The sequence below is a fragment of the Saimiri boliviensis genome, chromosome 2 (genome assembly GCF_048565385.1).
Source record: "Saimiri boliviensis isolate mSaiBol1 chromosome 2, mSaiBol1.pri, whole genome shotgun sequence".
Lineage (NCBI taxonomy): Eukaryota > Metazoa > Chordata > Mammalia > Primates > Cebidae > Saimiri > Saimiri boliviensis.
The window spans coordinates 56730626-56739963 of record NC_133450.1 but is presented as its reverse complement, the minus strand read 5'-3'; positions in this window follow the sequence as shown (position 1 = coordinate 56739963).

Here is a 9338-nt window from a genome sequence, read left to right as displayed (position 1 = left end):
GGAATCCCAGAGGTGAGAGGAGAAGGGAGTACTGGAGAGGTGGGGTGCCTCGGCCTGGGAGAGAGAGGACAGTTGGTAGGTTGATGAATGAATAATGGGAACAGGGACAGTGCTTTGTGGCATTGCTCCAGAGAGCCTGAAGGACCCATACAGACAGCTTGGGGAGACTGGACTCCACGCATGAGGATTTCCAGCCTTGTCAAAGATACTCATGTCTTGTTGGAAACTGGTGTGGACTGATAATGAGAGGGGCATTTGGAAAGCTTTGGTGGTGCATGAATCTTCCAAGAACTTGGCCTAATCATGGGTGGGTGTCAGGGAAAAAAGGCCCAAGTAACTATGAGGCTAACTGCTCAGGAGTAGAGCTTTCAGAAAGCATTAAAGAAAATAAGCATTGTGCTGTCTTTTCACATCTAGCTGGGGCTGAGTCATCCTGATACAGTGGCCCAGCAGACACACACGGAGGGGTAGGACTGAGAACTGGAGGGTTTCCTGTGTGTCCTCCACAGTCTGGTAATTACTAAAGTGAACTTAACACTGAATCAGAAGCAGGAAGCCTGGTTTGTAGCCATGGTTCTGCCTTGGGTAAGTCGCACCACTTTTCTGGGCCTTGGTTCAATCTGAGGCCCAGGGATTCTGTGAGATGCTTAGGGTTCATCTTCTCTATGATGGGCACTGGGCAGGAACCACAGCTCCAGGGAAATCAGTATGTCTAGACAGACGTGAGCTGGTGAAATTTTCCATATGCATAAACACATATTGCGTTTTATTAAACGTAAATTAAATCCTGCAGATTTTCTTAATAATTTCAGAAGCAAGACTTGAAGTCACTTAACAGGTAAAGAAAAGCACCTAACAGACAAATTCATCTGTCATTACAGGTTTGTCTGAGGCTCTGTGCAAATATGTCTGTTGTAAGGCTCTGGGTTTTGTATCTATGAGAAGCTCCACATAGGACAATTCTTTGATAGTTCCCAACAGGGCATTTTCCTCTGCATGCCAGAACTGCAACTGAATGCCCACATCCTGAGGATTGGGAACAACTTTCAGTTCTCTTGAAAACAGCTGTTTGATCTCCTTTTAAACTTCTAGAGCATTTTCTCTGACTTGGAGAAGTGGTGGCCAGAACCCGATCTGTAGCTCGCAGTTTGAGTTTCAAAAAAACTCAGTAGGAGATAGTCATAAAAGATCATGACTTTACGCAACTTGCTGGATGGAAGAGTTGGGTGGGCAGTCAGACCACTGGAGCTTGAGGTCCACTGATAATTTCTGCTAAGTGGTTCTCAAGGGCTGGTTTTCACAATATTTTGGATGTATCTTTATTACTCCTAATTTTCATAATCCAAATTTGAAATGTTATTAGAAGAATTATTTGTGTAAGACTAAATATAACTGGCTAGGCGTGGTGGCTCATGCCTGTAATCCCAGCACTTTGGGATGCCAAGGTAGGTGGATCATATGAAGTCAGGAGTTCAAGACCAGCCTGGCCAATATGGTGAAACCCCATCTGTACTAAAAATACAAAAAATTAGCCGGGCATGATGGTGGGCACCTGTAATCCCAGCTACTCAGGAGGCCAAGGCAGGAGGATCGCTTGAACCTGGGAGGCAGAGGTTGCAATGAGCTGAGATTCCGCCACTGCACTCTAGTCTGGGCAACAAAAGTGAAACTCTGTCTGGAAAAAAAAAAAAAAAAAAAAAAAAAAAGCTAGATATAACCTTCAACTTTAGTAAACCTCAGGGCCCTAATGACTGTTTGTCTTTGAAACTGGGTATTCCAGGGTGTGTATTTAAATAGGGTAAGTTATTTAAAAAGATTTTGCTAATAATCATGGCACCTTGCTAAGAAGGAGTAGGATATTTTACAGTGTGTCTTATATCATAACGATTTTGTTCAAAAAGAGATATGTGTTTACAGTTATTAAGCACTTACTGTTACGGCTAGCATTATGTTGAGTGCTTAACTTGGAGCCCTTCATTTACTACCCATGATACCAGGGAGATCTTTACTACGTTCCACTGACAGAGAGGGAAGCAGGATGGAGAACCGAGATATCTTATCTACGATCACACAGCTCAGGTGGCAGAGCTAGGTTTAAACCAACACCATCTGACTTGGGACTTGCTGTCTTCTTTCCAATTCATTTACGTTCACATATGTGTAATATTTATACCCAGAATTTCTATACATGGAGTAGTTGTGTGCACATGCTTTGTCTATCTTGATTCACTCCATCAAATATTTATTCACTACCTACTACTACTCTGTGCCAGGGACTGTTCCAGTTTGCCAGAAGAGAAGCAAGAAATATGACAGATCAGGTGTTTACCATCTGTGGGAAGAGACAGGTCACAGACCAATAAGTTGATTCTAGAAAATGAGTGCTATGAAGAAAATGAATTAGGGTGGTGTGGTGTAAGATGGGCCAGTACGAGGCAGTTTAATATGGTAGTCGTAAGGTGTATCTTTGGGAGGGTAGCATTTGACTTCAGACCTGAGTGGAGAGAAAATCCTTACTGCCAAAATCTGGAAGGAGAGCTTTCCAACTTGAACAGAAACCCCAGGAGGACAGCAAGCAGGGTGTGTTCAAGGCACAGAAGAGAAGGGCAGTGAAGCTGGAGCATGATGGGCAGGAGGAAGAGTGGGTGGAAATGAGGTTGCAGGGATAGGCAGAGCCAGATATCAGAGGACCTGTGGCTCGTAGTTGATGAGAAGGAGGAAGATGAGGATGCTATGTAAGTGTTGGCCTCCTTTGGACAGGTGATGGCCTAAGGTTTATAAAAATGTGCCTTGGCTGGGCACAGTGGCTCATGCCTATAATCCCAGCACTTTGGGAGGCTGAGGTGGGCAGATCACAAGGTCAGGAGTTTGAGACCAGCCTGCCCATTATGATGAAACCCTATCTCTAATAAAAATACAAAAATTAGCCAGGCGTGGTGGCAGACACCTGTAGTCCTAGCTACTCAGAAGGCTGAGGCAGGAGAATCACTTGAACCCAGCAGGCGGAGGTTGTAGTGAGCCAAGAGTGTACCACAGCACTCCAGCCTGGGCAATAGAGCGTGACTCCATTGTAAAAAAAAGAAGAAAAAAAAAGTGTGCCTTAAAGTGGGGTTACATGCCAATAAACCCATCGTGAGTTGAAAATATTATAAGCAGAAAACGCATTTAATGTATTTATTGCACCTACTGAACATTATCACTTAGTCTAGTGTGCCTTAAAACATGCTCAGAACATTTCAATTGTCCTATAGTTGAACAACATCATCTGGTAACACAGGACACTGCAGAGTGTCGGTTGTTTGCCCTGGTGATTGTGGAACTGATGGGGAACTGTGGCTTGGCTGTCCAGCATCACCAGAGTGTCATGCAGCTTTCCACTAAATGTGTATCACTTCTGCTTCATTGTAAAGTTGAAAAATCCTAAATTGAACCACTGAAAGTAGGGCACCTTCTGTTCATATTTATCTCATTTAATCCAATAACCCGGGGAAGAAGGAACTGTCATCCACACTTCGTAAAGATCAACTGTGAAATATGAGCCCTAAGTGCTTACTATGAGGCTTCAGTGTTTCAAGGATGACTTCAGAATCCTGCCAATCCAGCTGAATTCAAAGGCAAGGTAATGAAAACACCCACTGCATGTTGGTGATTGCTTTCACTGTTAAATTAATACTCTTCTCTTCAGTCTATCTGTATTGCTGGTCCTCTTAAAATAGTCACTCCTGTTTAACAGTGAAACATGCTACACATCTTTCACTTGTCTATCCTGTCTAGTTAGTTAACATTTACAATCAAAATATTTTCCTTTTTCATTAATAGCAATATTCTCTTCACTAAGAATCCTTGGCAGTTCTCATGTAGTATGTGAGGATAGAGTCTTATTTTTCATTCATTCTTTGAATCTGTATTTACTGACCAAGTTACTGGTTCAGAATGTTTCTCATGTGTCCCCACTGGGATTTCCAGAGGCAGAGCTGGTGCTGTGAGCCTGAGCCTTTGTGGTTTACAGTGGCTCGGGAGCCGCGGTGATCTACGCACACACAGGTTACCTTCCTCCAGGTATAAACCACTTTTAGCTTTTTCACTACTACAGCAGAAAGAATTTTGTACTAAGAGTTTAAAAACAAAACTAGTTTAACATTTTGCACAGTCTCTGTCCTTGTATATGACTTCTAGGCAGGTCACAGAACCTCTGTAAGTGTTAATCTAGATGGATCAGGATCTTTCAGGATTGTTGTGAGAATTAAATTAAACCTAGGATGTAAACAAGCTTTTGACGCAGTGTTTATCTCCAGTTCCTGTCCCTTCTCTCTGCCCTCCTCTTTGAGTAAAGCTACTCAAAAGTGTTTTTGATTCCATGTCTGGTTCATCTTCCATTCTCTCCTGAACCAATTCCAAATAGGTCTTACCTTTCCACTGAAATCGTCTCTATCAGGGAGAGCCACAGCTTCCTTTTACCAAAACCAGCCATCATTGATCAGTTTCTTACTTGGCCACTACCCCCAGCCCCCATCAGACCTGAGCATTGATGTCATCTCCTCGGACACTCTCCCTGGCTATCCCCATGCAACACAGCTGCCCCGCTCTCCTCCTGCATTTTCTTCACAGTGCTTGCATTTGTTTCTCGTGGCTGCTGTAACACATCACCATGAACTTGGTGGCTGAAGACAACATAAGGAAGAGGGATCCAAGATAGCTGATTAGGAGCAGCTCAGGATTGCAGCTCCCAGTGAAAGCCAGAGGGTGAGTGGAACGCTGCATTTCCAGATGGATTTTTATTGCCCACAGACCAGGAGATTCCCAGGCGGAGGAGCCCTGCCGGTCGCCAGCTCAGCTGGTTTGGCCAGTGTGGCTGTTTTGCCCGCACCCCAGCGGGGCGGTTCTCTGTACAAAATACATGGGTCCGGGCACCATTTTAGCTGGTGATTGGAGCGCTGCTAAGGCAGAGTCGCCCATTCATCTGATTAAAAAGGGGACTGAAACAGGGAGGCAGGCCGGGAGATTCCCAGGCAAAAAAGCACCACGAATCTCAGCACAGCTGTTTCAGCCGGCACAGTGGGTCACCACACTGGAAATCACACAGGTCCTGGCGCCTTTTCAACAGGTGGGGCGACTGGAACACCAGGGAGAAAGTCGACTGTTCAACTAAAAAAAGAACAAAGCTGGAGGCATCACGCTACCTGATTTCAAACTGTACTACGAGGCTACAGTAATCAAAATAGCATGGTACTGGTACCAAAACAGAGATATAGACCAAGGGAACAGAATAGAGACCTCGGAGGCAACACCACACATCTGCAACCATCTGATCTTTGACAAACCTGACAAAAACAAGCAATGGGGAAAGGATTCCCTGTTGAATAAATGGTGTTGGGAAAACTGGCTAGCCATGTGCAGAAAGCTGAAACTGGAGCCCTTCCTGACACCTTACACTCAAATTAACTCCAGATGGATTAAAGACTTAAACTTAAGACCTGACACCATAAAATCCCTAGAAGAAAATCTAGGCAAAACCATTCAGGACATAGGCATAGGTAAGGACGTCATGACCAAAACACCGAAAGCATTGGTAACAAAAGCCAAAATAGACAAATGGGACCTAATCAAACTCCACATCTTCTGTACAGCAAAAGAAATAGTCATTAGAGTGAATCAGCAACCAACAGAATGGGAAAAAATTTTTGCAGTCTACCCATCTGACAAAGGACTGATATCCAGAATCTACAAAGAACTAAAACAGATTTACAAGAAAAAAACAATCCCATTCAAAAGTGGGCAGAGGATATGAACAGACCCTTTACAAAGGAAGACATATATTGAGGCCAACAAACATATGAAAAAATGCTCATCATCACTGGTCATTAGAGAAATGCAGATCAAAACCACATTGAGACACCATCTCACACCAGTCAGAATGGCGATCATTAAAAAATCTGAAGACAACAGATGCTGGAGAGGGTGTGGAGAAATAGGAACACTTTTACACTGTTGGTGGGAGTGTAAATTAGTTTAACCATTGTGGAAGACAGTGTGGTGATTCCTCAAGGACCTAGAAATAGAAATTCCATTTGACCCAGCAATCTCGTTACTGGGTATATACCAAAGGATTATAAATTGTTCTACTATAAGGACACATGCACACAAATGTTCATTGCAGCACAGTTTACAATAGCAAAGACCCAGAACCAACTCAAATGCCCATCAATGATAGCCTGGACAGGGAAAATGTGGCACATATACACCATGGAATATTATGCAGCCATCAAAAACGATGAGTTCGTGTCCTTTGTAGGGACATGGATGAACCTGGAAACCATCATTCTCAGCAAACTGACACAAGAGCAGAAAATCAAACACTGCATGTTCTCACTCATAGGTGGGTGTTGAACAATAAGAACACATGGACACAGGGAGGGGAGCACTACACACTGGGGTCTGTCAGAGGGGAATAGTGGAGGGACAGCAGGGAGTGGGGAGTTGGAGAGAGATAGCATGGGGAGAAATGCCAGATATAGGTGATAGGGAGGAAGGCAGCAAATCACACTGCCATGTGTGTACCTAAGCAACAATCTTGCATGTTCTTCACATGTACCCCCAAACCTAAAATGCAATAAAAAGATTAAATGAAATAAATTAAAAAAAGACAACATAAATATATTCTCTCATTGTCATGGATGCTGGAAGTTCAAAATGAGTTTCTCTAAGTGTGGGCAGGGCCATGCTCCCTCTTGAGGCCCTAAGGAAGGTTTCCTTCCTTGCCGCTTCCAGTTTTTGGTAGCTGCCAGCAATCCATGGCTTGAGGCTGTGTTACCCTGCCTCTGTGGTCAAACTGCCATCTCTTTTGTGTATGTCAAATATCCCACTGCCTCCCCTGATGAGGATAGCATGTATCCTTATACATGCAATTGCCTTCAAGGCCCACCAGGATAAGCTCCTCCTCAAGATCTTTAAGTTAATCATATCTGCGGTCTCTTTTTTTGCCATATAATGCAAAATTCACAGATTCCAGAGATTAGGAGGTGGATAGATTGGGGGGACATTTTCCAGCCTATCATCACATTTAACGTTGCAGATTGCTCAAACTTTAGTTATCAGAGTATCTTACATCTCTCCTTCTAGGTTATAAACTTTATGTGGGCAAAGCTTTTTGTTTTGCTTTGTAGACCTTAACAAAATGTGAAGAAATATGTTATCTTGCTAGAACTCTGGAATGCGGAAGAGAATTGAAAATCTTTTTAGTTTTAGATGGGATTTGGTACACACAGGGACTATTTTTGCCACACGCGAATGCAAGTTTGCAATTTGCTTGATTTCCCACAAGTCATAGTAGCATAATGGTTTATAAGCCTTTTTAAATTTGTGAGACGTGTCATACAATTACATATGCTGCTGCTCACTACCTGACGCTCCAGCAAACTATATTAATCTATTGATTTCTAAGGTAGCAATGGGACTGAACCAATTGGCATTACATGGGTACTATATAATAGATGTTTAATTGGCACATGCCCAGAAGGAAACAATACATTAAACATTTGGGCAGAATATTTAATGTATTAAACATCCATTGTGGAAGATCAAGTCTGGATTTTCTACTTATTTTGCATCTGAGAATGGTAGCTTAGGAGACTATCTGGATAGTATAGTTTTTCGTTCCTCATTACAAAGGCTTTCACATGTGTCTCCTCATTGGGAAGTTAGGTGGTGGTCCAAAACATACAAATCACCATGGAAAGTGTGAATGAGCTAGCAAGCTGGAGTAAAAATCCCACCTTTCCTCCTTCCCTCTCCAGTTGATTTGCACTTTGAACAAATCTGTGAAATAGTATCTCCGTGAGCCTTCTCACTTCCTACGGTATAGAGGCTTCTAGATAATATTTGCAAAACTTGGCCCCTGACATGTTTATGAAAAATAAACATTAGCTATAATATCACTTCATAGGTAAGAGTGTTTAACATATAAAAGATATGGCTTCTGAGCTTGCATTTTAAGACGATGCTTATATTCAAGGGTTGAGATGGGCAAAACAAGTACAAGAGTTTTGACAAACCTTATGAGAGAAACTCCATGTGAAGGACAAGTGCATAGAAAAACTATATTGGGATTCAGGAAACCTACATAGGTTTTGTTAATGACAACTGTACATCCAAAACCCAGTCTGTTCATTTAGTTACAAATTCATATTATGGGAATGTCGTGAGCTAGGCATAATGCTAGATTTTGTATAAAAATACAGAATTTCCCTCCAAAGACTTTCTAGAAAGGGAGAAAATAAGAACAGATAATCTTTTAAAGCATTGTGATTAATGTTTGTGTTGGAAGATGATACCGTCCATCTTCTCTACCACTGAACCACTAATGCAATAGTGTCCCTCTTCTTTCCACCCAGCCCTCACTGGAGCTTTGGTGCTCCAGGTAGGCCGCAGGCCACAGGCCCTGAGGGCACGCAGACAGCTGATCTCAGCTCTGATAGCAACTTTATTTAAATTATCTCTTTCTTTTATTGCCAGTGATATAGGTCTGTTCTTACTGATACATTTTCACTAAATATGTGAGAGCAATATATTCTTATTACACAACTGTATCACTTCAACAGTTTATCAATCTTTATTCCATTTTTTCTAGCTTTTAAACTGTTTGGGGAAAAGGTCTTATTTCCTAACCCTTAGAAAGTTATATGTTATTAAAGGCACTATGACTTTAAAGAAGCCCTGTGATCTCCACCTCCTGGCATTCACACCTCCTGTATAACGTCCTCCTCTTGAGTGTAGGCAGCACCTGTGTCTTGACTGTAACCAGTGGACTATGGCAAAGGTAATAGGATACATGTGATCAAGTAAGAATGTAGCATTGCTCTTGCTGGAGGTTCTGTTTCTGGCTTTGAATAAGCAAGCTGCCATCAATCCTGTGGCCACAAGGAATTAAATGCTTCCAATAGCCATGAGCGTAAGAATGTAGATACTTCTCCAGTCAGTCCTGCAGATGAGAGCCCAACCCTGGTCAGCACCTTGGTTGCAGCCTTGTGAGATCCTAAGGTATTCTTGATCCATGTAAATTGTGAGATTAAATATGTGTCAAGCTGCTAAATTTGTGGTAATTCATTACATAGCAATAGAAAGCTAAAATAGCTTCCAAAGCCACCTCTTCTCCTTTTCCAAGCCCCAAAAGTATGGCTTGGTCTTAGTTTCACCCATGTATAAGCAGGGGCAAGAAGCAGATCACGGGGAGCTGTGGGGGAAGGGCTCAAAGGCTAGAATTCATATCAAGGGCACTGGGGCCACTTTGGAGAGTTTGAAATAAAGAAATAACAATCTAGATCTCTGAGCTCTAATGTTCC